The sequence below is a fragment of the Rhinoderma darwinii genome, assembly GCF_050947455.1.
Source record: "Rhinoderma darwinii isolate aRhiDar2 chromosome 5 unlocalized genomic scaffold, aRhiDar2.hap1 SUPER_5_unloc_24, whole genome shotgun sequence".
NCBI lineage: Eukaryota > Metazoa > Chordata > Amphibia > Anura > Rhinodermatidae > Rhinoderma > Rhinoderma darwinii.
In genome coordinates this window covers 221607-248565 of record NW_027461781.1, presented here as the reverse complement: position 1 = coordinate 248565, position 26959 = coordinate 221607, and the positions used below count along the sequence as shown (strand labels likewise).

At 47.9% G+C, this 26959-nt stretch overlaps 18 non-coding genes across 18 annotated transcripts; all 18 read left to right on the top strand.

Moving 5' to 3' along the window:
* The first annotated feature begins 608 nt into the window (after positions 1 to 608).
* LOC142687683 (U2 spliceosomal RNA) lies at positions 609 to 799 on the top strand. Its single transcript, XR_012856885.1, has one exon. It is a non-coding gene; the product is annotated as a U2 spliceosomal RNA (small nuclear RNA).
* A 1292-nt stretch (positions 800 to 2091) lies between these two features.
* On the top strand, positions 2092 to 2282 carry LOC142687682 (U2 spliceosomal RNA). Its single transcript, XR_012856884.1, has one exon. It is a non-coding gene; the product is annotated as a U2 spliceosomal RNA (small nuclear RNA).
* A 1300-nt stretch (positions 2283 to 3582) lies between these two features.
* LOC142687681 (U2 spliceosomal RNA) lies at positions 3583 to 3773 on the top strand. The gene has a single exon (XR_012856883.1). It is a non-coding gene; the product is annotated as a U2 spliceosomal RNA (small nuclear RNA).
* Positions 3774 to 5053: 1280 nt separating this feature from the next.
* LOC142687680 (U2 spliceosomal RNA) lies at positions 5054 to 5244 on the top strand. The gene has a single exon (XR_012856882.1). It is a non-coding gene; the product is annotated as a U2 spliceosomal RNA (small nuclear RNA).
* A 1272-nt stretch (positions 5245 to 6516) lies between these two features.
* On the top strand, positions 6517 to 6707 carry LOC142687679 (U2 spliceosomal RNA). Its single transcript, XR_012856881.1, has one exon. It is a non-coding gene; the product is annotated as a U2 spliceosomal RNA (small nuclear RNA).
* Positions 6708 to 7995: 1288 nt separating this feature from the next.
* LOC142687676 (U2 spliceosomal RNA) lies at positions 7996 to 8186 on the top strand. Its single transcript, XR_012856879.1, has one exon. It is a non-coding gene; the product is annotated as a U2 spliceosomal RNA (small nuclear RNA).
* Positions 8187 to 9462: 1276 nt separating this feature from the next.
* On the top strand, positions 9463 to 9653 carry LOC142687675 (U2 spliceosomal RNA). Its single transcript, XR_012856878.1, has one exon. It is a non-coding gene; the product is annotated as a U2 spliceosomal RNA (small nuclear RNA).
* A 1272-nt stretch (positions 9654 to 10925) lies between these two features.
* LOC142687674 (U2 spliceosomal RNA) lies at positions 10926 to 11116 on the top strand. The gene has a single exon (XR_012856877.1). It is a non-coding gene; the product is annotated as a U2 spliceosomal RNA (small nuclear RNA).
* Positions 11117 to 12412: 1296 nt separating this feature from the next.
* LOC142687673 (U2 spliceosomal RNA) lies at positions 12413 to 12603 on the top strand. Its single transcript, XR_012856876.1, has one exon. It is a non-coding gene; the product is annotated as a U2 spliceosomal RNA (small nuclear RNA).
* Positions 12604 to 13895: 1292 nt separating this feature from the next.
* Positions 13896 to 14086, top strand: LOC142688031 (U2 spliceosomal RNA). Its single transcript, XR_012857200.1, has one exon. It is a non-coding gene; the product is annotated as a U2 spliceosomal RNA (small nuclear RNA).
* Positions 14087 to 15374: 1288 nt separating this feature from the next.
* LOC142687672 (U2 spliceosomal RNA) lies at positions 15375 to 15565 on the top strand. The gene has a single exon (XR_012856875.1). It is a non-coding gene; the product is annotated as a U2 spliceosomal RNA (small nuclear RNA).
* Positions 15566 to 16853: 1288 nt separating this feature from the next.
* LOC142687670 (U2 spliceosomal RNA) lies at positions 16854 to 17044 on the top strand. Its single transcript, XR_012856873.1, has one exon. It is a non-coding gene; the product is annotated as a U2 spliceosomal RNA (small nuclear RNA).
* Positions 17045 to 18328: 1284 nt separating this feature from the next.
* On the top strand, positions 18329 to 18519 carry LOC142687669 (U2 spliceosomal RNA). The gene has a single exon (XR_012856872.1). It is a non-coding gene; the product is annotated as a U2 spliceosomal RNA (small nuclear RNA).
* Positions 18520 to 19804: 1285 nt separating this feature from the next.
* Positions 19805 to 19995, top strand: LOC142687668 (U2 spliceosomal RNA). The gene has a single exon (XR_012856871.1). It is a non-coding gene; the product is annotated as a U2 spliceosomal RNA (small nuclear RNA).
* A 1256-nt stretch (positions 19996 to 21251) lies between these two features.
* LOC142687667 (U2 spliceosomal RNA) lies at positions 21252 to 21442 on the top strand. The gene has a single exon (XR_012856870.1). It is a non-coding gene; the product is annotated as a U2 spliceosomal RNA (small nuclear RNA).
* Positions 21443 to 22734: 1292 nt separating this feature from the next.
* Positions 22735 to 22925, top strand: LOC142687665 (U2 spliceosomal RNA). Its single transcript, XR_012856869.1, has one exon. It is a non-coding gene; the product is annotated as a U2 spliceosomal RNA (small nuclear RNA).
* Positions 22926 to 24209: 1284 nt separating this feature from the next.
* On the top strand, positions 24210 to 24400 carry LOC142687664 (U2 spliceosomal RNA). The gene has a single exon (XR_012856868.1). It is a non-coding gene; the product is annotated as a U2 spliceosomal RNA (small nuclear RNA).
* Positions 24401 to 25700: 1300 nt separating this feature from the next.
* LOC142688044 (U2 spliceosomal RNA) lies at positions 25701 to 25891 on the top strand. Its single transcript, XR_012857212.1, has one exon. It is a non-coding gene; the product is annotated as a U2 spliceosomal RNA (small nuclear RNA).
* The last annotated feature ends 1068 nt before the right edge of the window (positions 25892 to 26959 follow it).

The following is a 26959-nucleotide window of genomic DNA, read 5'->3' as shown; positions in this document are numbered from 1 at the left end:
CCCTCTTGTGGCCTCCTGGAGGCAACTAGCTGTGCAAAAAAAAGACAGCCTGGCGGCCGGCTGTTGCAGTGTTGCCCTCTCAGGCAACACTGAGTGACTGACTGAGCCTCACCGTCTTATATAAAGTTCAGACGGAACTTTGCACGTGTCATAGTGGAGCCCTCAGGATTCCAGAGCCAGCTTTCTGACATCATAATGGGGCCTCAGAGATAAAAGCCTGGGCCCAGGCAGTGTTGGTCAGTGCTGCTCAGCAGGCAGCACTGGACTGGACTGGATTACAGCTGATACAAGGTGTGAAGGAACAAGGGGTGGCTGTGGGCATGCACTTGCTGCCGCTGCCAGTGTTTATCTGCATGGCAGCAGGGCATTTGGGCGTTGCCAGGAAGGCGTTTTTATGTAGATTCCTCCTCTTTCAGCACTGCATTGTGGTGCAAGCAAAAGAAGCAAATCCTGTCTGGCTTCCTCTCCGGCCTTTATTCACCTCCCGTGTAGCTGTGAGTGTGTGAGCCTGCAGGGCCCCATGGAATTGCCTAGAAGTAGGCTGAATCGCTGCAAGGGCTGAACAGCAGTATCGGGCAGGCTCGGGCAACGCGCGGCCCGTTCGGGTTATCGCTTCTCGGCCTTTTGGCTAAGATCAAGTGTAGTATCTGTTCTTATCAGTTTAATATCTGATACGTCCCCTATCTGGGGACCATATATTAAATGGATTTTTAGAACAGGGAGATGGAAATAGAGCTTGCTCTGTCCACTCCACGCATTGACCTGGTATTGCAGTATTTCCAGGACCGGTGCACCCTTTCCTTATGTGTTGACTAAAAGCAGATTCCAAAAGTGTTTTTTGTCTTTGCTATTGTTTCTGTCTTTCTGAAGGGATCTCCCCTTTTAATCCCATTATTTCAACACCTGTTGGACAATGCATGAGTGATAATGAGCTCATTGATTAAATGCAATTAATGAATAGATTGCCACCTCTTGTTGTGTGTCGTCTGTGTTTCTGTGTTTCCGGCATTTCACATTGGAACACCTCATTCACCTTCCTTGTCTTCTCTCCGCCCTCCCTTTTAGGTAAGTTAAAGAGCTGCACCTGAGCCAGCCACTGATTGATTGATTGATTGATTGATTGATTGATTGATTGATTGATTGATTGATTGATGCAGCACAACAGTCAAATAGTGGAGTGGAGTAGGGGAACAGCAAACAGCCAATAAAGCAGCCCGCCCGCTCGCCTGCCCGCCACAATGGACCTACCTGTGTACACTAGATGGATGTGATGGAATGTACTGTCGTCCCTACATTTCAAGAAGAAGTAAGAATTGCAGTTGCAACAAAGCCTTGCTTGCCTACAAAGAGAGCAGCAATTTGGATTTGTTACTATGTTACCTAGAAGAATAACAAACTGTGCAAGGATGGAGGTTGTAGGAGCAAGGAGAAGTTGTCTGTAAAGTTGGTGGATGCCTATTTTCCATTTTGCAGTCCCTTGTCTCCCTCTTGTGGCCTCCTGGAGGCAACTAGCTGTGCAAAAAAAAGACAGCCTGGCGGCCGGCTGTTGCAGTGTTGCCCTCTCAGGCAACACTGAGTGACTGACTGAGCCTCACCGTCTTATATAAAGTTCAGACGGAACTTTGCACGTGTCATAGTGGAGCCCTCAGGATTCCAGAGCCAGCTTTCTGACATCATAATGGGGCCTCAGAGATAAAAGCCTGGGCCCAGGCAGTGTTGGTCAGTGCTGCTCAGCAGGCAGCACTGGACTGGACTGGATTACAGCTGATACAAGGTGTGAAGGAACAAGGGGTGGCTGTGGGCATGCACTTGCTGCCGCTGCCAGTGTTTATCTGCATGGCAGCAGGGCATTTGGGCGTTGCCAGGAAGGCGTTTTTATGTAGATTCCTCCTCTTTCAGCACTGCATTGTGGTGCAAGCAAAAGAAGCAAATCCTGTCTGGCTTCCTCTCCGGCCTTTATTCACCTCCCGTGTAGCTGTGAGTGTGTGAGCCTGCAGGGCCCCATGGAATTGCCTAGAAGTAGGCTGAATCGCTGCAAGGGCTGAACAGCAGTATCGGGCAGGCTCGGGCAACGCGCGGCCCGTTCGGGTTATCGCTTCTCGGCCTTTTGGCTAAGATCAAGTGTAGTATCTGTTCTTATCAGTTTAATATCTGATACGTCCCCTATCTGGGGACCATATATTAAATGGATTTTTAGAACAGGGAGATGGAAATAGAGCTTGCTCTGTCCACTCCACGCATTGACCTGGTATTGCAGTATTTCCAGGACCGGTGCACCCTTTCCTTATGTGTTGACTAAAAGCAGATTCCAAAAGTGTTTTTTGTCTTTGCTATTGTTTCTGTCTTTCTGAAGGGATCTCCCCTTTTAATCCCATTATTTCAACACCTGTTGGACAATGCATGAGTGATAATGAGCTCATTGATTAAATGCAATTAATGAATAGATTGCCACCTCTTGTTGTGTGTCGTCTGTGTTTCTGTGTTTCCGGCATTTCACATTGGAACACCTCATTCACCTTCCTTGTCTTCTCTCCGCCCTCCCTTTTAGGTAAGTTAAAGAGCTGCACCTGAGCCAGCCACTGATTGATTGATTGATTGATTGATTGATTGATTGATTGATTGATTGATTGATTGATTGATTGATGCAGCACAACAGTCAAATAGTGGAGTGGAGTAGGGGAACAGCAAACAGCCAATAAAGCAGCCCGCCCGCTCGCCTGCCCGCCACAATGGACCTACCTGTGTACACTAGATGGATGTGATGGAATGTACTGTCGTCCCTACATTTCAAGAAGAAGTAAGAATTGCAGTTGCAACAAAGCCTTGCTTGCCTACAAAGAGAGCAGCAATTTGGATTTGTTACTATGTTACCTAGAAGAATAACAAACTGTGCAAGGATGGAGGTTGTAGGAGCAAGGAGAAGTTGTCTGTAAAGTTGGTGGATGCCTATTTTCCATTTTGCAGTCCCTTGTCTCCCTCTTGTGGCCTCCTGGAGGCAACTAGCTGTGCAAAAAAAAGACAGCCTGGCGGCCGGCTGTTGCAGTGTTGCCCTCTCAGGCAACACTGAGTGACTGACTGAGCCTCACCGTCTTATATAAAGTTCAGACGGAACTTTGCACGTGTCATAGTGGAGCCCTCAGGATTCCAGAGCCAGCTTTCTGACATCATAATGGGGCCTCAGAGATAAAAGCCTGGGCCCAGGCAGTGTTGGTCAGTGCTGCTCAGCAGGCAGCACTGGACTGGACTGGATTACAGCTGATACAAGGTGTGAAGGAACAAGGGGTGGCTGTGGGCATGCACTTGCTGCCGCTGCCAGTGTTTATCTGCATGGCAGCAGGGCATTTGGGCGTTGCCAGGAAGGCGTTTTTATGTAGATTCCTCCTCTTTCAGCACTGCATTGTGGTGCAAGCAAAAGAAGCAAATCCTGTCTGGCTTCCTCTCCGGCCTTTATTCACCTCCCGTGTAGCTGTGAGTGTGTGAGCCTGCAGGGCCCCATGGAATTGCCTAGAAGTAGGCTGAATCGCTGCAAGGGCTGAACAGCAGTATCGGGCAGGCTCGGGCAACGCGCGGCCCGTTCGGGTTATCGCTTCTCGGCCTTTTGGCTAAGATCAAGTGTAGTATCTGTTCTTATCAGTTTAATATCTGATACGTCCCCTATCTGGGGACCATATATTAAATGGATTTTTAGAACAGGGAGATGGAAATAGAGCTTGCTCTGTCCACTCCACGCATTGACCTGGTATTGCAGTATTTCCAGGACCGGTGCACCCTTTCCTTATGTGTTGACTAAAAGCAGATTCCAAAAGTGTTTTTTGTCTTTGCTATTGTTTCTGTCTTTCTGAAGGGATCTCCCCTTTTAATCCCATTATTTCAACACCTGTTGGACAATGCATGAGTGATAATGAGCTCATTGATTAAATGCAATTAATGAATAGATTGCCACCTCTTGTTGTGTGTCGTCTGTGTTTCTGTGTTTCCGGCATTTCACATTGGAACACCTCATTCACCTTCCTTGTCTTCTCTCCGCCCTCCCTTTTAGGTAAGTTAAAGAGCTGCACCTGAGCCAGCCACTGATTGATTGATTGATTGATTGATTGATTGATTGATTGATTGATGCAGCACAACAGTCAAATAGTGGAGTGGAGTAGGGGAACAGCAAACAGCCAATAAAGCAGCCCGCCCGCTCGCCTGCCCGCCACAATGGACCTACCTGTGTACACTAGATGGATGTGATGGAATGTACTGTCGTCCCTACATTTCAAGAAGAAGTAAGAATTGCAGTTGCAACAAAGCCTTGCTTGCCTACAAAGAGAGCAGCAATTTGGATTTGTTACTATGTTACCTAGAAGAATAACAAACTGTGCAAGGATGGAGGTTGTAGGAGCAAGGAGAAGTTGTCTGTAAAGTTGGTGGATGCCTATTTTCCATTTTGCAGTCCCTTGTCTCCCTCTTGTGGCCTCCTGGAGGCAACTAGCTGTGCAAAAAAAAGACAGCCTGGCGGCCGGCTGTTGCAGTGTTGCCCTCTCAGGCAACACTGAGTGACTGACTGAGCCTCACCGTCTTATATAAAGTTCAGACGGAACTTTGCACGTGTCATAGTGGAGCCCTCAGGATTCCAGAGCCAGCTTTCTGACATCATAATGGGGCCTCAGAGATAAAAGCCTGGGCCCAGGCAGTGTTGGTCAGTGCTGCTCAGCAGGCAGCACTGGACTGGACTGGATTACAGCTGATACAAGGTGTGAAGGAACAAGGGGTGGCTGTGGGCATGCACTTGCTGCCGCTGCCAGTGTTTATCTGCATGGCAGCAGGGCATTTGGGCGTTGCCAGGAAGGCGTTTTTATGTAGATTCCTCCTCTTTCAGCACTGCATTGTGGTGCAAGCAAAAGAAGCAAATCCTGTCTGGCTTCCTCTCCGGCCTTTATTCACCTCCCGTGTAGCTGTGAGTGTGTGAGCCTGCAGGGCCCCATGGAATTGCCTAGAAGTAGGCTGAATCGCTGCAAGGGCTGAACAGCAGTATCGGGCAGGCTCGGGCAACGCGCGGCCCGTTCGGGTTATCGCTTCTCGGCCTTTTGGCTAAGATCAAGTGTAGTATCTGTTCTTATCAGTTTAATATCTGATACGTCCCCTATCTGGGGACCATATATTAAATGGATTTTTAGAACAGGGAGATGGAAATAGAGCTTGCTCTGTCCACTCCACGCATTGACCTGGTATTGCAGTATTTCCAGGACCGGTGCACCCTTTCCTTATGTGTTGACTAAAAGCAGATTCCAAAAGTGTTTTTTGTCTTTGCTATTGTTTCTGTCTTTCTGAAGGGATCTCCCCTTTTAATCCCATTATTTCAACACCTGTTGGACAATGCATGAGTGATAATGAGCTCATTGATTAAATGCAATTAATGAATAGATTGCCACCTCTTGTTGTGTGTCGTCTGTGTTTCTGTGTTTCCGGCATTTCACATTGGAACACCTCATTCACCTTCCTTGTCTTCTCTCCGCCCTCCCTTTTAGGTAAGTTAAAGAGCTGCACCTGAGCCAGCCACTGATTGATTGATTGATTGATTGATTGATTGATTGATGCAGCACAACAGTCAAATAGTGGAGTGGAGTAGGGGAACAGCAAACAGCCAATAAAGCAGCCCGCCCGCTCGCCTGCCCGCCACAATGGACCTACCTGTGTACACTAGATGGATGTGATGGAATGTACTGTCGTCCCTACATTTCAAGAAGAAGTAAGAATTGCAGTTGCAACAAAGCCTTGCTTGCCTACAAAGAGAGCAGCAATTTGGATTTGTTACTATGTTACCTAGAAGAATAACAAACTGTGCAAGGATGGAGGTTGTAGGAGCAAGGAGAAGTTGTCTGTAAAGTTGGTGGATGCCTATTTTCCATTTTGCAGTCCCTTGTCTCCCTCTTGTGGCCTCCTGGAGGCAACTAGCTGTGCAAAAAAAAGACAGCCTGGCGGCCGGCTGTTGCAGTGTTGCCCTCTCAGGCAACACTGAGTGACTGACTGAGCCTCACCGTCTTATATAAAGTTCAGACGGAACTTTGCACGTGTCATAGTGGAGCCCTCAGGATTCCAGAGCCAGCTTTCTGACATCATAATGGGGCCTCAGAGATAAAAGCCTGGGCCCAGGCAGTGTTGGTCAGTGCTGCTCAGCAGGCAGCACTGGACTGGACTGGATTACAGCTGATACAAGGTGTGAAGGAACAAGGGGTGGCTGTGGGCATGCACTTGCTGCCGCTGCCAGTGTTTATCTGCATGGCAGCAGGGCATTTGGGCGTTGCCAGGAAGGCGTTTTTATGTAGATTCCTCCTCTTTCAGCACTGCATTGTGGTGCAAGCAAAAGAAGCAAATCCTGTCTGGCTTCCTCTCCGGCCTTTATTCACCTCCCGTGTAGCTGTGAGTGTGTGAGCCTGCAGGGCCCCATGGAATTGCCTAGAAGTAGGCTGAATCGCTGCAAGGGCTGAACAGCAGTATCGGGCAGGCTCGGGCAACGCGCGGCCCGTTCGGGTTATCGCTTCTCGGCCTTTTGGCTAAGATCAAGTGTAGTATCTGTTCTTATCAGTTTAATATCTGATACGTCCCCTATCTGGGGACCATATATTAAATGGATTTTTAGAACAGGGAGATGGAAATAGAGCTTGCTCTGTCCACTCCACGCATTGACCTGGTATTGCAGTATTTCCAGGACCGGTGCACCCTTTCCTTATGTGTTGACTAAAAGCAGATTCCAAAAGTGTTTTTTGTCTTTGCTATTGTTTCTGTCTTTCTGAAGGGATCTCCCCTTTTAATCCCATTATTTCAACACCTGTTGGACAATGCATGAGTAATAATGAGCTCATTGATTAAATGCAATTAATGAATAGATTGCCACCTCTTGTTGTGTGTCGTCTGTGTTTCTGTGTTTCCGGCATTTCACATTGGAACACCTCATTCACCTTCCTTGTCTTCTCTCCGCCCTCCCTTTTAGGTAAGTTAAAGAGCTGCACCTGAGCCAGCCACTGATTGATTGATTGATTGATTGATTGATTGATTGATTGATTGATTGATTGATGCAGCACAACAGTCAAATAGTGGAGTGGAGTAGGGGAACAGCAAACAGCCAATAAAGCAGCCCGCCCGCTCGCCTGCCCGCCACAATGGACCTACCTGTGTACACTAGATGGATGTGATGGAATGTACTGTCGTCCCTACATTTCAAGAAGAAGTAAGAATTGCAGTTGCAACAAAGCCTTGCTTGCCTACAAAGAGAGCAGCAATTTGGATTTGTTACTATGTTACCTAGAAGAATAACAAACTGTGCAAGGATGGAGGTTGTAGGAGCAAGGAGAAGTTGTCTGTAAAGTTGGTGGATGCCTATTTTCCATTTTGCAGTCCCTTGTCTCCCTCTTGTGGCCTCCTGGAGGCAACTAGCTGTGCAAAAAAAAGACAGCCTGGCGGCCGGCTGTTGCAGTGTTGCCCTCTCAGGCAACACTGAGTGACTGACTGAGCCTCACCGTCTTATATAAAGTTCAGACGGAACTTTGCACGTGTCATAGTGGAGCCCTCAGGATTCCAGAGCCAGCTTTCTGACATCATAATGGGGCCTCAGAGATAAAAGCCTGGGCCCAGGCAGTGTTGGTCAGTGCTGCTCAGCAGGCAGCACTGGACTGGACTGGATTACAGCTGATACAAGGTGTGAAGGAACAAGGGGTGGCTGTGGGCATGCACTTGCTGCCGCTGCCAGTGTTTATCTGCATGGCAGCAGGGCATTTGGGCGTTGCCAGGAAGGCGTTTTTATGTAGATTCCTCCTCTTTCAGCACTGCATTGTGGTGCAAGCAAAAGAAGCAAATCCTGTCTGGCTTCCTCTCCGGCCTTTATTCACCTCCCGTGTAGCTGTGAGTGTGTGAGCCTGCAGGGCCCCATGGAATTGCCTAGAAGTAGGCTGAATCGCTGCAAGGGCTGAACAGCAGTATCGGGCAGGCTCGGGCAACGCGCGGCCCGTTCGGGTTATCGCTTCTCGGCCTTTTGGCTAAGATCAAGTGTAGTATCTGTTCTTATCAGTTTAATATCTGATACGTCCCCTATCTGGGGACCATATATTAAATGGATTTTTAGAACAGGGAGATGGAAATAGAGCTTGCTCTGTCCACTCCACGCATTGACCTGGTATTGCAGTATTTCCAGGACCGGTGCACCCTTTCCTTATGTGTTGACTAAAAGCAGATTCCAAAAGTGTTTTTTGTCTTTGCTATTGTTTCTGTCTTTCTGAAGGGATCTCCCCTTTTAATCCCATTATTTCAACACCTGTTGGACAATGCATGAGTGATAATGAGCTCATTGATTAAATGCAATTAATGAATAGATTGCCACCTCTTGTTGTGTGTCGTCTGTGTTTCTGTGTTTCCGGCATTTCACATTGGAACACCTCATTCACCTTCCTTGTCTTCTCTCCGCCCTCCCTTTTAGGTAAGTTAAAGAGCTGCACCTGAGCCAGCCACTGATTGATTGATTGATTGATTGATTGATTGATTGATTGATGCAGCACAACAGTCAAATAGTGGAGTGGAGTAGGGGAACAGCAAACAGCCAATAAAGCAGCCCGCCCGCTCGCCTGCCCGCCACAATGGACCTACCTGTGTACACTAGATGGATGTGATGGAATGTACTGTCGTCCCTACATTTCAAGAAGAAGTAAGAATTGCAGTTGCAACAAAGCCTTGCTTGCCTACAAAGAGAGCAGCAATTTGGATTTGTTACTATGTTACCTAGAAGAATAACAAACTGTGCAAGGATGGAGGTTGTAGGAGCAAGGAGAAGTTGTCTGTAAAGTTGGTGGATGCCTATTTTCCATTTTGCAGTCCCTTGTCTCCCTCTTGTGGCCTCCTGGAGGCAACTAGCTGTGCAAAAAAAAGACAGCCTGGCGGCCGGCTGTTGCAGTGTTGCCCTCTCAGGCAACACTGAGTGACTGACTGAGCCTCACCGTCTTATATAAAGTTCAGACGGAACTTTGCACGTGTCATAGTGGAGCCCTCAGGATTCCAGAGCCAGCTTTCTGACATCATAATGGGGCCTCAGAGATAAAAGCCTGGGCCCAGGCAGTGTTGGTCAGTGCTGCTCAGCAGGCAGCACTGGACTGGACTGGATTACAGCTGATACAAGGTGTGAAGGAACAAGGGGTGGCTGTGGGCATGCACTTGCTGCCGCTGCCAGTGTTTATCTGCATGGCAGCAGGGCATTTGGGCGTTGCCAGGAAGGCGTTTTTATGTAGATTCCTCCTCTTTCAGCACTGCATTGTGGTGCAAGCAAAAGAAGCAAATCCTGTCTGGCTTCCTCTCCGGCCTTTATTCACCTCCCGTGTAGCTGTGAGTGTGTGAGCCTGCAGGGCCCCATGGAATTGCCTAGAAGTAGGCTGAATCGCTGCAAGGGCTGAACAGCAGTATCGGGCAGGCTCGGGCAACGCGCGGCCCGTTCGGGTTATCGCTTCTCGGCCTTTTGGCTAAGATCAAGTGTAGTATCTGTTCTTATCAGTTTAATATCTGATACGTCCCCTATCTGGGGACCATATATTAAATGGATTTTTAGAACAGGGAGATGGAAATAGAGCTTGCTCTGTCCACTCCACGCATTGACCTGGTATTGCAGTATTTCCAGGACCGGTGCACCCTTTCCTTATGTGTTGACTAAAAGCAGATTCCAAAAGTGTTTTTTGTCTTTGCTATTGTTTCTGTCTTTCTGAAGGGATCTCCCCTTTTAATCCCATTATTTCAACACCTGTTGGACAATGCATGAGTGATAATGAGCTCATTGATTAAATGCAATTAATGAATAGATTGCCACCTCTTGTTGTGTGTCGTCTGTGTTTCTGTGTTTCCGGCATTTCACATTGGAACACCTCATTCACCTTCCTTGTCTTCTCTCCGCCCTCCCTTTTAGGTAAGTTAAAGAGCTGCACCTGAGCCAGCCACTGATTGATTGATTGATTGATTGATTGATTGATTGATGCAGCACAACAGTCAAATAGTGGAGTGGAGTAGGGGAACAGCAAACAGCCAATAAAGCAGCCCGCCCGCTCGCCTGCCCGCCACAATGGACCTACCTGTGTACACTAGATGGATGTGATGGAATGTACTGTCGTCCCTACATTTCAAGAAGAAGTAAGAATTGCAGTTGCAACAAAGCCTTGCTTGCCTACAAAGAGAGCAGCAATTTGGATTTGTTACTATGTTACCTAGAAGAATAACAAACTGTGCAAGGATGGAGGTTGTAGGAGCAAGGAGAAGTTGTCTGTAAAGTTGGTGGATGCCTATTTTCCATTTTGCAGTCCCTTGTCTCCCTCTTGTGGCCTCCTGGAGGCAACTAGCTGTGCAAAAAAAAGACAGCCTGGCGGCCGGCTGTTGCAGTGTTGCCCTCTCAGGCAACACTGAGTGACTGACTGAGCCTCACCGTCTTATATAAAGTTCAGACGGAACTTTGCACGTGTCATAGTGGAGCCCTCAGGATTCCAGAGCCAGCTTTCTGACATCATAATGGGGCCTCAGAGATAAAAGCCTGGGCCCAGGCAGTGTTGGTCAGTGCTGCTCAGCAGGCAGCACTGGACTGGACTGGATTACAGCTGATACAAGGTGTGAAGGAACAAGGGGTGGCTGTGGGCATGCACTTGCTGCCGCTGCCAGTGTTTATCTGCATGGCAGCAGGGCATTTGGGCGTTGCCAGGAAGGCGTTTTTATGTAGATTCCTCCTCTTTCAGTACTGCATTGTGGTGCAAGCAAAAGAAGCAAATCCTGTCTGGCTTCCTCTCCGGCCTTTATTCACCTCCCGTGTAGCTGTGAGTGTGTGAGCCTGCAGGGCCCCATGGAATTGCCTAGAAGTAGGCTGAATCGCTGCAAGGGCTGAACAGCAGTATCGGGCAGGCTCGGGCAACGCGCGGCCCGTTCGGGTTATCGCTTCTCGGCCTTTTGGCTAAGATCAAGTGTAGTATCTGTTCTTATCAGTTTAATATCTGATACGTCCCCTATCTGGGGACCATATATTAAATGGATTTTTAGAACAGGGAGATGGAAATAGAGCTTGCTCTGTCCACTCCACGCATTGACCTGGTATTGCAGTATTTCCAGGACCGGTGCACCCTTTCCTTATGTGTTGACTAAAAGCAGATTCCAAAAGTGTTTTTTGTCTTTGCTATTGTTTCTGTCTTTCTGAAGGGATCTACCCTTTTAATCCCATTATTTCAACACCTGTTGGACAATGCATGAGTGATAATGAGCTCATTGATTAAATGCAATTAATGAATAGATTGCCACCTCTTGTTGTGTGTCGTCTGTGTTTCTGTGTTTCCGGCATTTCACATTGGAACACCTCATTCACCTTCCTTGTCTTCTCTCCGCCCTCCCTTTTAGGTAAGTTAAAGAGCTGCACCTGAGCCAGCCACTGATTGATTGATTGATTGATTGATTGATTGATTGATTGATTGATTGATTGATTGATTGATGCAGCACAACAGTCAAATAGTGGAGTGGAGTAGGGGAACAGCAAACAGCCAATAAAGCAGCCCGCCCGCTCGCCTGCCCGCCACAATGGACCTACCTGTGTACACTAGATGGATGTGATGGAATGTACTGTCGTCCCTACATTTCAAGAAGAAGTAAGAATTGCAGTTGCAACAAAGCCTTGCTTGCCTACAAAGAGAGCAGCAATTTGGATTTGTTACTATGTTACCTAGAAGAATAACAAACTGTGCAAGGATGGAGGTTGTAGGAGCAAGGAGAAGTTGTCTGTAAAGTTGGTGGATGCCTATTTTCCATTTTGCAGTCCCTTGTCTCCCTCTTGTGGCCTCCTGGAGGCAACTAGCTGTGCAAAAAAAAGACAGCCTGGCGGCCGGCTGTTGCAGTGTTGCCCTCTCAGGCAACACTGAGTGACTGACTGAGCCTCACCGTCTTATATAAAGTTCAGACGGAACTTTGCACGTGTCATAGTGGAGCCCTCAGGATTCCAGAGCCAGCTTTCTGACATCATAATGGGGCCTCAGAGATAAAATCCTGGGCCCAGGCAGTGTTGGTCAGTGCTGCTCAGCAGGCAGCACTGGACTGGACTGGATTACAGCTGATACAAGGTGTGAAGGAACAAGGGGTGGCTGTGGGCATGCACTTGCTGCCGCTGCCAGTGTTTATCTGCATGGCAGCAGGGCATTTGGGCGTTGCCAGGAAGGCGTTTTTATGTAGATTCCTCCTCTTTCAGCACTGCATTGTGGTGCAAGCAAAAGAAGCAAATCCTGTCTGGCTTCCTCTCCGGCCTTTATTCACCTCCCGTGTAGCTGTGAGTGTGTGAGCCTGCAGGGCCCCATGGAATTGCCTAGAAGTAGGCTGAATCGCTGCAAGGGCTGAACAGCAGTATCGGGCAGGCTCGGGCAACGCGCGGCCCGTTCGGGTTATCGCTTCTCGGCCTTTTGGCTAAGATCAAGTGTAGTATCTGTTCTTATCAGTTTAATATCTGATACGTCCCCTATCTGGGGACCATATATTAAATGGATTTTTAGAACAGGGAGATGGAAATAGAGCTTGCTCTGTCCACTCCACGCATTGACCTGGTATTGCAGTATTTCCAGGACCGGTGCACCCTTTCCTTATGTGTTGACTAAAAGCAGATTCCAAAAGTGTTTTTTGTCTTTGCTATTGTTTCTGTCTTTCTGAAGGGATCTCCCCTTTTAATCCCATTATTTCAACACCTGTTGGACAATGCATGAGTAATAATGAGCTCATTGATTAAATGCAATTAATGAATAGATTGCCACCTCTTGTTGTGTGTCGTCTGTGTTTCTGTGTTTCCGGCATTTCACATTGGAACACCTCATTCACCTTCCTTGTCTTCTCTCCGCCCTCCCTTTTAGGTAAGTTAAAGAGCTGCACCTGAGCCAGCCACTGATTGATTGATTGATTGATTGATTGATTGATTGATTGATTGATTGATTGATTGATGCAGCACAACAGTCAAATAGTGGAGTGGAGTAGGGGAACAGCAAACAGCCAATAAAGCAGCCCGCCCGCTCGCCTGCCCGCCACAATGGACCTACCTGTGTACACTAGATGGATGTGATGGAATGTACTGTCGTCCCTACATTTCAAGAAGAAGTAAGAATTGCAGTTGCAACAAAGCCTTGCTTGCCTACAAAGAGAGCAGCAATTTGGATTTGTTACTATGTTACCTAGAAGAATAACAAACTGTGCAAGGATGGAGGTTGTAGGAGCAAGGAGAAGTTGTCTGTAAAGTTGGTGGATGCCTATTTTCCATTTTGCAGTCCCTTGTCTCCCTCTTGTGGCCTCCTGGAGGCAACTAGCTGTGCAAAAAAAAGACAGCCTGGCGGCCGGCTGTTGCAGTGTTGCCCTCTCAGGCAACACTGAGTGACTGACTGAGCCTCACCGTCTTATATAAAGTTCAGACGGAACTTTGCACGTGTCATAGTGGAGCCCTCAGGATTCCAGAGCCAGCTTTCTGACATCATAATGGGGCCTCAGAGATAAAAGCCTGGGCCCAGGCAGTGTTGGTCAGTGCTGCTCAGCAGGCAGCACTGGACTGGACTGGATTACAGCTGATACAAGGTGTGAAGGAACAAGGGGTGGCTGTGGGCATGCACTTGCTGCCGCTGCCAGTGTTTATCTGCATGGCAGCAGGGCATTTGGGCGTTGCCAGGAAGGCGTTTTTATGTAGATTCCTCCTCTTTCAGCACTGCATTGTGGTGCAAGCAAAAGAAGCAAATCCTGTCTGGCTTCCTCTCCGGCCTTTATTCACCTCCCGTGTAGCTGTGAGTGTGTGAGCCTGCAGGGCCCCATGGAATTGCCTAGAAGTAGGCTGAATCGCTGCAAGGGCTGAACAGCAGTATCGGGCAGGCTCGGGCAACGCGCGGCCCGTTCGGGTTATCGCTTCTCGGCCTTTTGGCTAAGATCAAGTGTAGTATCTGTTCTTATCAGTTTAATATCTGATACGTCCCCTATCTGGGGACCATATATTAAATGGATTTTTAGAACAGGGAGATGGAAATAGAGCTTGCTCTGTCCACTCCACGCATTGACCTGGTATTGCAGTATTTCCAGGACCGGTGCACCGGTGCACCCTTTCCTTATGTGTTGACTAAAAGCAGATTCCAAAAGTGTTTTTTGTCTTTGCTATTGTTTCTGTCTTTCTGAAGGGATCTCCCCTTTTAATCCCATTATTTCAACACCTGTTGGACAATGCATGAGTGATAATGAGCTCATTGATTAAATGCAATTAATGAATAGATTGCCACCTCTTGTTGTGTGTCGTCTGTGTTTCTGTGTTTCCGGCATTTCACATTGGAACACCTCATTCACCTTCCTTGTCTTCTCTCCGCCCTCCCTTTTAGGTAAGTTAAAGAGCTGCACCTGAGCCAGCCACTGATTGATTGATTGATTGATTGATTGATTGATTGATTGATTGATGCAGCACAACAGTCAAATAGTGGAGTGGAGTAGGGGAACAGCAAACAGCCAATAAAGCAGCCCGCCCGCTCGCCTGCCCGCCACAATGGACCTACCTGTGTACACTAGATGGATGTGATGGAATGTACTGTCGTCCCTACATTTCAAGAAGAAGTAAGAATTGCAGTTGCAACAAAGCCTTGCTTGCCTACAAAGAGAGCAGCAATTTGGATTTGTTACTATGTTACCTAGAAGAATAACAAACTGTGCAAGGATGGAGGTTGTAGGAGCAAGGAGAAGTTGTCTGTAAAGTTGGTGGATGCCTATTTTCCATTTTGCAGTCCCTTGTCTCCCTCTTGTGGCCTCCTGGAGGCAACTAGCTGTGCAAAAAAAAGACAGCCTGGCGGCCGGCTGTTGCAGTGTTGCCCTCTCAGGCAACACTGAGTGACTGACTGAGCCTCACCGTCTTATATAAAGTTCAGACGGAACTTTGCACGTGTCATAGTGGAGCCCTCAGGATTCCAGAGCCAGCTTTCTGACATCATAATGGGGCCTCAGAGATAAAAGCCTGGGCCCAGGCAGTGTTGGTCAGTGCTGCTCAGCAGGCAGCACTGGACTGGACTGGATTACAGCTGATACAAGGTGTGAAGGAACAAGGGGTGGCTGTGGGCATGCACTTGCTGCCGCTGCCAGTGTTTATCTGCATGGCAGCAGGGCATTTGGGCGTTGCCAGGAAGGCGTTTTTATGTAGATTCCTCCTCTTTCAGTACTGCATTGTGGTGCAAGCAAAAGAAGCAAATCCTGTCTGGCTTCCTCTCCGGCCTTTATTCACCTCCCGTGTAGCTGTGAGTGTGTGAGCCTGCAGGGCCCCATGGAATTGCCTAGAAGTAGGCTGAATCGCTGCAAGGGCTGAACAGCAGTATCGGGCAGGCTCGGGCAACGCGCGGCCCGTTCGGGTTATCGCTTCTCGGCCTTTTGGCTAAGATCAAGTGTAGTATCTGTTCTTATCAGTTTAATATCTGATACGTCCCCTATCTGGGGACCATATATTAAATGGATTTTTAGAACAGGGAGATGGAAATAGAGCTTGCTCTGTCCACTCCACGCATTGACCTGGTATTGCAGTATTTCCAGGACCGGTGCACCCTTTCCTTATGTGTTGACTAAAAGCAGATTCCAAAAGTGTTTTTTGTCTTTGCTATTGTTTCTGTCTTTCTGAAGGGATCTCCCCTTTTAATCCCATTATTTCAACACCTGTTGGACAATGCATGAGTGATAATGAGCTCATTGATTAAATGCAATTAATGAATAGATTGCCACCTCTTGTTGTGTGTCGTCTGTGTTTCTGTGTTTCCGGCATTTCACATTGGAACACCTCATTCACCTTCCTTGTCTTCTCTCCGCCCTCCCTTTTAGGTAAGTTAAAGAGCTGCACCTGAGCCAGCCACTGATTGATTGATTGATTGATTGATTGATTGATTGATTGATTGATTGATTGATGCAGCACAACAGTCAAATAGTGGAGTGGAGTAGGGGAACAGCAAACAGCCAATAAAGCAGCCCGCCCGCTCGCCTGCCCGCCACAATGGACCTACCTGTGTACACTAGATGGATGTGATGGAATGTACTGTCGTCCCTACATTTCAAGAAGAAGTAAGAATTGCAGTTGCAACAAAGCCTTGCTTGCCTACAAAGAGAGCAGCAATTTGGATTTGTTACTATGTTACCTAGAAGAATAACAAACTGTGCAAGGATGGAGGTTGTAGGAGCAAGGAGAAGTTGTCTGTAAAGTTGGTGGATGCCTATTTTCCATTTTGCAGTCCCTTGTCTCCCTCTTGTGGCCTCCTGGAGGCAACTAGCTGTGCAAAAAAAAGACAGCCTGGCGGCCGGCTGTTGCAGTGTTGCCCTCTCAGGCAACACTGAGTGACTGACTGAGCCTCACCGTCTTATATAAAGTTCAGACGGAACTTTGCACGTGTCATAGTGGAGCCCTCAGGATTCCAGAGCCAGCTTTCTGACATCATAATGGGGCCTCAGAGATAAAAGCCTGGGCCCAGGCAGTGTTGGTCAGTGCTGCTCAGCAGGCAGCACTGGACTGGACTGGATTACAGCTGATACAAGGTGTGAAGGAACAAGGGGTGGCTGTGGGCATGCACTTGCTGCCGCTGCCAGTGTTTATCTGCATGGCAGCAGGGCATTTGGGCGTTGCCAGGAAGGCGTTTTTATGTAGATTCCTCCTCTTTCAGCACTGCATTGTGGTGCAAGCAAAAGAAGCAAATCCTGTCTGGCTTCCTCTCCGGCCTTTATTCACCTCCCGTGTAGCTGTGAGTGTGTGAGCCTGCAGGGCCCCATGGAATTGCCTAGAAGTAGGCTGAATCGCTGCAAGGGCTGAACAGCAGTATCGGGCAGGCTCGGGCAACGCGCGGCCCGTTCGGGTTATCGCTTCTCGGCCTTTTGGCTAAGATCAAGTGTAGTATCTGTTCTTATCAGTTTAATATCTGATACGTCCCCTATCTGGGGACCATATATTAAATGGATTTTTAGAACAGGGAGATGGAAATAGAGCTTGCTCTGTCCACTCCACGCATTGACCTGGTATTGCAGTATTTCCAGGACCGGTGCACCCTTTCCTTATGTGTTGACTAAAAGCAGATTCCAAAAGTGTTTCTTGTCTTTGCTATTGTTTCTGTCTTTCTGAAGGGATCTCCCCTTTTAATCCCATTATTTCAACACCTGTTGGACAATGCATGAGTGATAATGAGCTCATTGATTAAATGCAATTAATGAATAGATTGCCACCTCTTGTTGTGTGTCGTCTGTGTTTCTGTGTTTCCGGCATTTCACATTGGAACACCTCATTCACCTTCCTTGTCTTCTCTCCGCCCTCCCTTTTAGGTAAGTTAAAGAGCTGCACCTGAGCCAGCCACTGATTGATTGATTGATTGATTGATTGATTGATTGATTGATTGATTGATGCAGCACAACAGTCAAATAGTGGAGTGGAGTAGGGGAACAGCAAACAGCCAATAAAGCAGCCCGCCCGCTCGCCTGCCCGCCACAATGGACCTACCTGTGTACACTAGATGGATGTGATGGAATGTACTGTCGTCCCTACATTTCAAGAAGAAGTAAGAATTGCAGTTGCAACAAAGCCTTGCTTGCCTACAAAGAGAGCAGCAATTTGGATTTGTTACTATGTTACCTAGAAGAATAACAAACTGTGCAAGGATGGAGGTTGTAGGAGCAAGGAGAAGTTGTCTGTAAAGTTGGTGGATGCCTATTTTCCATTTTGCAGTCCCTTGTCTCCCTCTTGTGGCCTCCTGGAGGCAACTAGCTGTGCAAAAAAAAGACAGCCTGGCGGCCGGCTGTTGCAGTGTTGCCCTCTCAGGCAACACTGAGTGACTGACTGAGCCTCACCGTCTTATATAAAGTTCAGACGGAACTTTGCACGTGTCATAGTGGAGCCCTCAGGATTCCAGAGCCAGCTTTCTGACATCATAATGGGGCCTCAGAGATAAAAGCCTGGGCCCAGGCAGTGTTGGTCAGTGCTGCTCAGCAGGCAGCACTGGACTGGACTGGATTACAGCTGATACAAGGTGTGAAGGAACAAGGGGTGGCTGTGGGCATGCACTTGCTGCCGCTGCCAGTGTTTATCTGCATGGCAGCAGGGCATTTGGGCGTTGCCAGGAAGGCGTTTTTATGTAGATTCCTCCTCTTTCAGCACTGCATTGTGGTGCAAGCAAAAGAAGCAAATCCTGTCTGGCTTCCTCTCCGGCCTTTATTCACCTCCCGTGTAGCTGTGAGTGTGTGAGCCTGCAGGGCCCCATGGAATTGCCTAGAAGTAGGCTGAATCGCTGCAAGGGCTGAACAGCAGTATCGGGCAGGCTCGGGCAACGCGCGGCCCGTTCGGGTTATCGCTTCTCGGCCTTTTGGCTAAGATCAAGTGTAGTATCTGTTCTTATCAGTTTAATATCTGATACGTCCCCTATCTGGGGACCATATATTAAATGGATTTTTAGAACAGGGAGATGGAAATAGAGCTTGCTCTGTCCACTCCACGCATTGACCTGGTATTGCAGTATTTCCAGGACCGGTGCACCCTTTCCTTATGTGTTGACTAAAAGCAGATTCCAAAAGTGTTTTTTGTCTTTGCTATTGTTTCTGTCTTTCTGAAGGGATCTCCCCTTTTAATCCCATTATTTCAACACCTGTTGGACAATGCATGAGTGATAATGAGCTCATTGATTAAATGCAATTAATGAATAGATTGCCACCTCTTGTTGTGTGTCGTCTGTGTTTCTGTGTTTCCGGCATTTCACATTGGAACACCTCATTCACCTTCCTTGTCTTCTCTCCGCCCTCCCTTTTAGGTAAGTTAAAGAGCTGCACCTGAGCCAGCCACTGATTGATTGATTGATTGATTGATTGATTGATTGATTGATTGATTGATTGCAGCACAACAGTCAAATAGTGGAGTGGAGTAGGGGAACAGCAAACAGCCAATAAAGCAGCCCGCCCGCTCGCCTGCCCGCCACAATGGACCTACCTGTGTACACTAGATGGATGTGATGGAATGTACTGTCGTCCCTACATTTCAAGAAGAAGTAAGAATTGCAGTTGCAACAAAGCCTTGCTTGCCTACAAAGAGAGCAGCAATTTGGATTTGTTACTATGTTACCTAGAAGAATAACAAACTGTGCAAGGATGGAGGTTGTAGGAGCAAGGAGAAGTTGTCTGTAAAGTTGGTGGATGCCTATTTTCCATTTTGCAGTCCCTTGTCTCCCTCTTGTGGCCTCCTGGAGGCAACTAGCTGTGCAAAAAAAAGACAGCCTGGCGGCCGGCTGTTGCAGTGTTGCCCTCTCAGGCAACACTGAGTGACTGACTGAGCCTCACCGTCTTATATAAAGTTCAGACGGAACTTTGCACGTGTCATAGTGGAGCCCTCAGGATTCCAGAGCCAGCTTTCTGACATCATAATGGGGCCTCAGAGATAAAAGCCTGGGCCCAGGCAGTGTTGGTCAGTGCTGCTCAGCAGGCAGCACTGGACTGGACTGGATTACAGCTGATACAAGGTGTGAAGGAACAAGGGGTGGCTGTGGGCATGCACTTGCTGCCGCTGCCAGTGTTTATCTGCATGGCAGCAGGGCATTTGGGCGTTGCCAGGAAGGCGTTTTTATGTAGATTCCTCCTCTTTCAGCACTGCATTGTGGTGCAAGCAAAAGAAGCAAATCCTGTCTGGCTTCCTCTCCGGCCTTTATTCACCTCCCGTGTAGCTGTGAGTGTGTGAGCCTGCAGGGCCCCATGGAATTGCCTAGAAGTAGGCTGAATCGCTGCAAGGGCTGAACAGCAGTATCGGGCAGGCTCGGGCAACGCGCGGCCCGTTCGGGTTATCGCTTCTCGGCCTTTTGGCTAAGATCAAGTGTAGTATCTGTTCTTATCAGTTTAATATCTGATACGTCCCCTATCTGGGGACCATATATTAAATGGATTTTTAGAACAGGGAGATGGAAATAGAGCTTGCTCTGTCCACTCCACGCATTGACCTGGTATTGCAGTATTTCCAGGACCGGTGCACCCTTTCCTTATGTGTTGACTAAAAGCAGATTCCAAAAGTGTTTTTTGTCTTTGCTATTGTTTCTGTCTTTCTGAAGGGATCTCCCCTTTTAATCCCATTATTTCAACACCTGTTGGACAATGCATGAGTGATAATGAGCTCATTGATTAAATGCAATTAATGAATAGATTGCCACCTCTTGTTGTGTGTCGTCTGTGTTTCTGTGTTTCCGGCATTTCACATTGGAACACCTCATTCACCTTCCTTGTCTTCTCTCCGCCCTCCCTTTTAGGTAAGTTAAAGAGCTGCACCTGAGCCAGCCACTGATTGATTGATTGATTGATGCAGCACAACAGTCAAATAGTGGAGTGGAGTAGGGGAACAGCAAACAGCCAATAAAGCAGCCCGCCCGCTCGCCTGCCCGCCACAATGGACCTACCTGTGTACACTAGATGGATGTGATGGAATGTACTGTCGTCCCTACATTTCAAGAAGAAGTAAGAATTGCAGTTGCAACAAAGCCTTGCTTGCCTACAAAGAGAGCAGCAATTTGGATTTGTTACTATGTTACCTAGAAGAATAACAAACTGTGCAAGGATGGAGGTTGTAGGAGCAAGGAGAAGTTGTCTGTAAAGTTGGTGGATGCCTATTTTCCATTTTGCAGTCCCTTGTCTCCCTCTTGTGGCCTCCTGGAGGCAACTAGCTGTGCAAAAAAAAGACAGCCTGGCGGCCGGCTGTTGCAGTGTTGCCCTCTCAGGCAACACTGAGTGACTGACTGAGCCTCACCGTCTTATATAAAGTTCAGACGGAACTTTGCACGTGTCATAGTGGAGCCCTCAGGATTCCAGAGCCAGCTTTCTGACATCATAATGGGGCCTCAGAGATAAAAGCCTGGGCCCAGGCAGTGTTGGTCAGTGCTGCTCAGCAGGCAGCACTGGACTGGACTGGATTACAGCTGATACAAGGTGTGAAGGAACAAGGGGTGGCTGTGGGCATGCACTTGCTGCCGCTGCCAGTGTTTATCTGCATGGCAGCAGGGCATTTGGGCGTTGCCAGGAAGGCGTTTTTATGTAGATTCCTCCTCTTTCAGCACTGCATTGTGGTGCAAGCAAAAGAAGCAAATCCTGTCTGGCTTCCTCTCCGGCCTTTATTCACCTCCCGTGTAGCTGTGAGTGTGTGAGCCTGCAGGGCCCCATGGAATTGCCTAGAAGTAGGCTGAATCGCTGCAAGGGCTGAACAGCAGTATCGGGCAGGCTCGGGCAACGCGCGGCCCGTTCGGGTTATCGCTTCTCGGCCTTTTGGCTAAGATCAAGTGTAGTATCTGTTCTTATCAGTTTAATATCTGATACGTCCCCTATCTGGGGACCATATATTAAATGGATTTTTAGAACAGGGAGATGGAAATAGAGCTTGCTCTGTCCACTCCACGCATTGACCTGGTATTGCAGTATTTCCAGGACCGGTGCACCCTTTCCTTATGTGTTGACTAAAAGCAGATTCCAAAAGTGTTTTTTGTCTTTGCTATTGTTTCTGTCTTTCTGAAGGGATCTCCCCTTTTAATCCCATTATTTCAACACCTGTTGGACAATGCATGAGTGATAATGAGCTCATTGATTAAATGCAATTAATGAATAGATTGCCACCTCTTGTTGTGTGTCGTCTGTGTTTCTGTGTTTCCGGCATTTCACATTGGAACACCTCATTCACCTTCCTTGTCTTCTCTCCGCCCTCCCTTTTAGGTAAGTTAAAGAGCTGCACCTGAGCCAGCCACTGATTGATTGATTGATTGATTGATTGATTGATTGATTGATTGATTGATTGATTGATGCAGCACAACAGTCAAATAGTGGAGTGGAGTAGGGGAACAGCAAACAGCCAATAAAGCAGCCCGCCCGCTCGCCTGCCCGCCACAATGGACCTACCTGTGTACACTAGATGGATGTGATGGAATGTACTGTCGTCCCTACATTTCAAGAAGAAGTAAGAATTGCAGTTGCAACAAAGCCTTGCTTGCCTACAAAGAGAGCAGCAATTTGGATTTGTTACTATGTTACCTAGAAGAATAACAAACTGTGCAAGGATGGAGGTTGTAGGAGCAAGGAGAAGTTGTCTGTAAAGTTGGTGGATGCCTATTTTCCATTTTGCAGTCCCTTGTCTCCCTCTTGTGGCCTCCTGGAGGCAACTAGCTGTGCAAAAAAAAGACAGCCTGGCGGCCGGCTGTTGCAGTGTTGCCCTATCAGGCAACACTGAGTGACTGACTGAGCCTCACCGTCTTATATAAAGTTCAGACGGAACTTTGCACGTGTCATAGTGGAGCCCTCAGGATTCCAGAGCCAGCTTTCTGACATCATAATGGGGCCTCAGAGATAAAAGCCTGGGCCCAGGCAGTGTTGGTCAGTGCTGCTCAGCAGGCAGCACTGGACTGGACTGGATTACAGCTGATACAAGGTGTGAAGGAACAAGGGGTGGCTGTGGGCATGCACTTGCTGCCGCTGCCAGTGTTTATCTGCATGGCAGCAGGGCATTTGGGCGTTGCCAGGAAGGCGTTTTTATGTAGATTCCTCCTCTTTCAGCACTGCATTGTGGTGCAAGCAAAAGAAGCAAATCCTGTCTGGCTTCCTCTCCGGCCTTTATTCACCTCCCGTGTAGCTGTGAGTGTGTGAGCCTGCAGGGCCCCATGGAATTGCCTAGAAGTAGGCTGAATCGCTGCAAGGGCTGAACAGCAGTATCGGGCAGGCTCGGGCAACGCGCGGCCCGTTCGGGTTATCGCTTCTCGGCCTTTTGGCTAAGATCAAGTGTAGTATCTGTTCTTATCAGTTTAATATCTGATACGTCCCCTATCTGGGGACCATATATTAAATGGATTTTTAGAACAGGGAGATGGAAATAGAGCTTGCTCTGTCCACTCCACGCATTGACCTGGTATTGCAGTATTTCCAGGACCGGTGCACCCTTTCCTTATGTGTTGACTAAAAGCAGATTCCAAAAGTGTTTTTTGTCTTTGCTATTGTTTCTGTCTTTCTGAAGGGATCTCCCCTTTTAATCCCATTATTTCAACACCTGTTGGACAATGCATGAGTGATAATGAGCTCATTGATTAAATGCAATTAATGAATAGATTGCCACCTCTTGTTGTGTGTCGTCTGTGTTTCTGTGTTTCCGGCATTTCACATTGGAACACCTCATTCACCTTCCTTGTCTTCTCTCCGCCCTCCCTTTTAGGTAAGTTAAAGAGCTGCACCTGAGCCAGCCACTGATTGATTGATTGATTGATTGATTGATTGATTGATTGATTGATTGATGCAGCACAACAGTCAAATAGTGGAGTGGAGTAGGGGAACAGCAAACAGCCAATAAAGCAGCCCGCCCGCTCGCCTGCCCGCCACAATGGACCTACCTGTGTACACTAGATGGATGTGATGGAATGTACTGTCGTCCCTACATTTCAAGAAGAAGTAAGAATTGCAGTTGCAACAAAGCCTTGCTTGCCTACAAAGAGAGCAGCAATTTGGATTTGTTACTATGTTACCTAGAAGAATAACAAACTGTGCAAGGATGGAGGTTGTAGGAGCAAGGAGAAGTTGTCTGTAAAGTTGGTGGATGCCTATTTTCCATTTTGCAGTCCCTTGTCTCCCTCTTGTGGCCTCCTGGAGGCAACTAGCTGTGCAAAAAAAAGACAGCCTGGCGGCCGGCTGTTGCAGTGTTGCCCTCTCAGGCAACACTGAGTGACTGACTGAGCCTCACCGTCTTATATAAAGTTCAGACGGAACTTTGCACGTGTCATAGTGGAGCCCTCAGGATTCCAGAGCCAGCTTTCTGACATCATAATGGGGCCTCAGAGATAAAAGCCTGGGCCCAGGCAGTGTTGGTCAGTGCTGCTCAGCAGGCAGCACTGGACTGGACTGGATTACAGCTGATACAAGGTGTGAAGGAACAAGGGGTGGCTGTGGGCATGCACTTGCTGCCGCTGCCAGTGTTTATCTGCATGGCAGCAGGGCATTTGGGCGTTGCCAGGAAGGCGTTTTTATGTAGATTCCTCCTCTTTCAGCACTGCATTGTGGTGCAAGCAAAAGAAGCAAATCCTGTCTGGCTTCCTCTCCGGCCTTTATTCACCTCCCGTGTAGCTGTGAGTGTGTGAGCCTGCAGGGCCCCATGGAATTGCCTAGAAGTAGGCTGAATCGCTGCAAGGGCTGAACAGCAGTATCGGGCAGGCTCGGGCAACGCGCGGCCCGTTCGGGTTATCGCTTCTCGGCCTTTTGGCTAAGATCAAGTGTAGTATCTGTTCTTATCAGTTTAATATCTGATACGTCCCCTATCTGGGGACCATATATTAAATGGATTTTTAGAACAGGGAGATGGAAATAGAGCTTGCTCTGTCCACTCCACGCATTGACCTGGTATTGCAGTATTTCCAGGACCGGTGCACCCTTTCCTTATGTGTTGACTAAAAGCAGATTCCAAAAGTGTTTTTTGTCTTTGCTATTGTTTCTGTCTTTCTGAAGGGATCTCCCCTTTTAATCCCATTATTTCAACACCTGTTGGACAATGCATGAGTGATAATGAGCTCATTGATTAAATGCAATTAATGAATAGATTGCCACCTCTTGTTGTGTGTCGTCTGTGTTTCTGTGTTTCCGGCATTTCACATTGGAACACCTCATTCACCTTCCTTGTCTTCTCTCCGCCCTCCCTTTTAGGTAAGTTAAAGAGCTGCACCTGAGCCAGCCACTGATTGATTGATTGATTGATTGATTGATTGATTGATTGATTGATTGATTGATTGATTGATTGATGCAGCACAACAGTCAAATAGTGGAGTGGAGTAGGGGAACAGCAAACAGCCAATAAAGCAGCCCGCCCGCTCGCCTGCCCGCCACAATGGACCTACCTGTGTACACTAGATGGATGTGATGGAATGTACTGTCGTCCCTACATTTCAAGAAGAAGTAAGAATTGCAGTTGCAACAAAGCCTTGCTTGCCTACAAAGAGAGCAGCAATTTGGATTTGTTACTATGTTACCTAGAAGAATAACAAACTGTGCAAGGATGGAGGTTGTAGGAGCAAGGAGAAGTTGTCTGTAAAGTTGGTGGATGCCTATTTTCAATTTTGCAGTCCCTTGTCTCCCTCTTGTGGCCTCCTGGAGGCAACTAGCTGTGCAAAAAAAAGACAGCCTGGCGGCCGGCTGTTGCAGTGTTGCCCTCTCAGGCAACACTGAGTGACTGACTGAGCCTCACCGTCTTATATAAAGTTCAGACGGAACTTTGCACGTGTCATAGTGGAGCCCTCAGGATTCCAGAGCCAGCTTTCTGACATCATAATGGGGCCTCAGAGATAAAAGCCTGGGCCCAGGCAGTGTTGGTCAGTGCTGCTCAGCAGGCAGCACTGGACTGGACTGGATTACAGCTGATACAAGGTGTGAAGGAACAAGGGGTGGCTGTGGGCATGCACTTGCTGCCGCTGCCAGTGTTTATCTGCATGGCAGCAGGGCATTTGGGCGTTGCCAGGAAGGCGTTTTTATGTAGATTCCTCCTCTTTCAGCACTGCATTGTGGTGCAAGCAAAAGAAGCAAATCCTGTCTGGCTTCCTCTCCGGCCTTTATTCACCTCCCGTGTAGCTGTGAGTGTGTGAGCCTGCAGGGCCCCATGGAATTGCCTAGAAGTAGGCTGAATCGATGCAAGGGCTGAACAGCAGTATCGGGCAGGCTCGGGCAACGCGCGGCCCGTTCGGGTTATCGCTTCTCGGCCTTTTGCCTAAGATCAAGTGTAGTATCTGTTCTTATCAGTTTAATATCTGATACGTCCCCTATCTGGGGACCATATATTAAATGGATTTTTAGAACAGGGAGATGGAAATAGAGCTTGCTCTGTCCACTCCACGCATTGACCTGGTATTGCAGTATTTCCAGGACCGGTGCACCCTTTCCTTATGTGTTGACTAAAAGCAGATTCCAAAAGTGTTTTTTGTCTTTGCTATTGTTTCTGTCTTTCTGAAGGGATCTCCCCTTTTAATCCCATTATTTCAACACCTGTTGGACAATGCATGAGTGATAATGAGCTCATTGATTAAATGCAATTAATGAATAGATTGCCACCTCTTGTTGTGTGTCGTCTGTGTTTCTGTGTTTCCGGCATTTCACATTGGAACACCTCATTCACCTTCCTTGTCTTCTCTCCGCCCTCCCTTTTAGGTAAGTTAAAGAGCTGCACCTGAGCCAGCCACTGATTGATTGATTGATTGATTGATTGATTGATTGATTGATTGATTGATTGATTGATTGATGCAGCACAACAGTCAAATAGTGGAGTGGAGTAGGGGAACAGCAAACAGCCAATAAAGCAGCCCGCCCGCTCGCCTGCCCGCCACAATGGACCTACCTGTGTACACTAGATGGATGTGATGGAATGTACTGTCGTCCCTACATTTCAAGAAGAAGTAAGAATTGCAGTTGCAACAAAGCCTTGCTTGCCTACAAAGAGAGCAGCAATTTGGATTTGTTACTATGTTACCTAGAAGAATAACAAACTGTGCAAGGATGGAGGTTGTAGGAGCAAGGAGAAGTTGTCTGTAAAGTTGGTGGATGCCTATTTTCCATTTTGCAGTCCCTTGTCTCCCTCTTGTGGCCTCCTGGAGGCAACTAGCTGTGCAAAAAAAAGACAGCCTGGCGGCCGGCTGTTGCAGTGTTGCCCTCTCAGGCAACACTGAGTGACTGACTGAGCCTCACCGTCTTATATAAAGTTCAGACGGAACTTTGCACGTGTCATAGTGGAGCCCTCAGGATTCCAGAGCCAGCTTTCTGACATCATAATGGGGCCTCAGAGATAAAAGCCTGGGCCCAGGCAGTGTTGGTCAGTGCTGCTCAGCAGGCAGCACTGGACTGGACTGGATTACAGCTGATACAAGGTGTGAAGGAACAAGGGGTGGCTGTGGGCATGCACTTGCTGCCGCTGCCAGTGTTTATCTGCATGGCAGCAGGGCATTTGGGCGTTGCC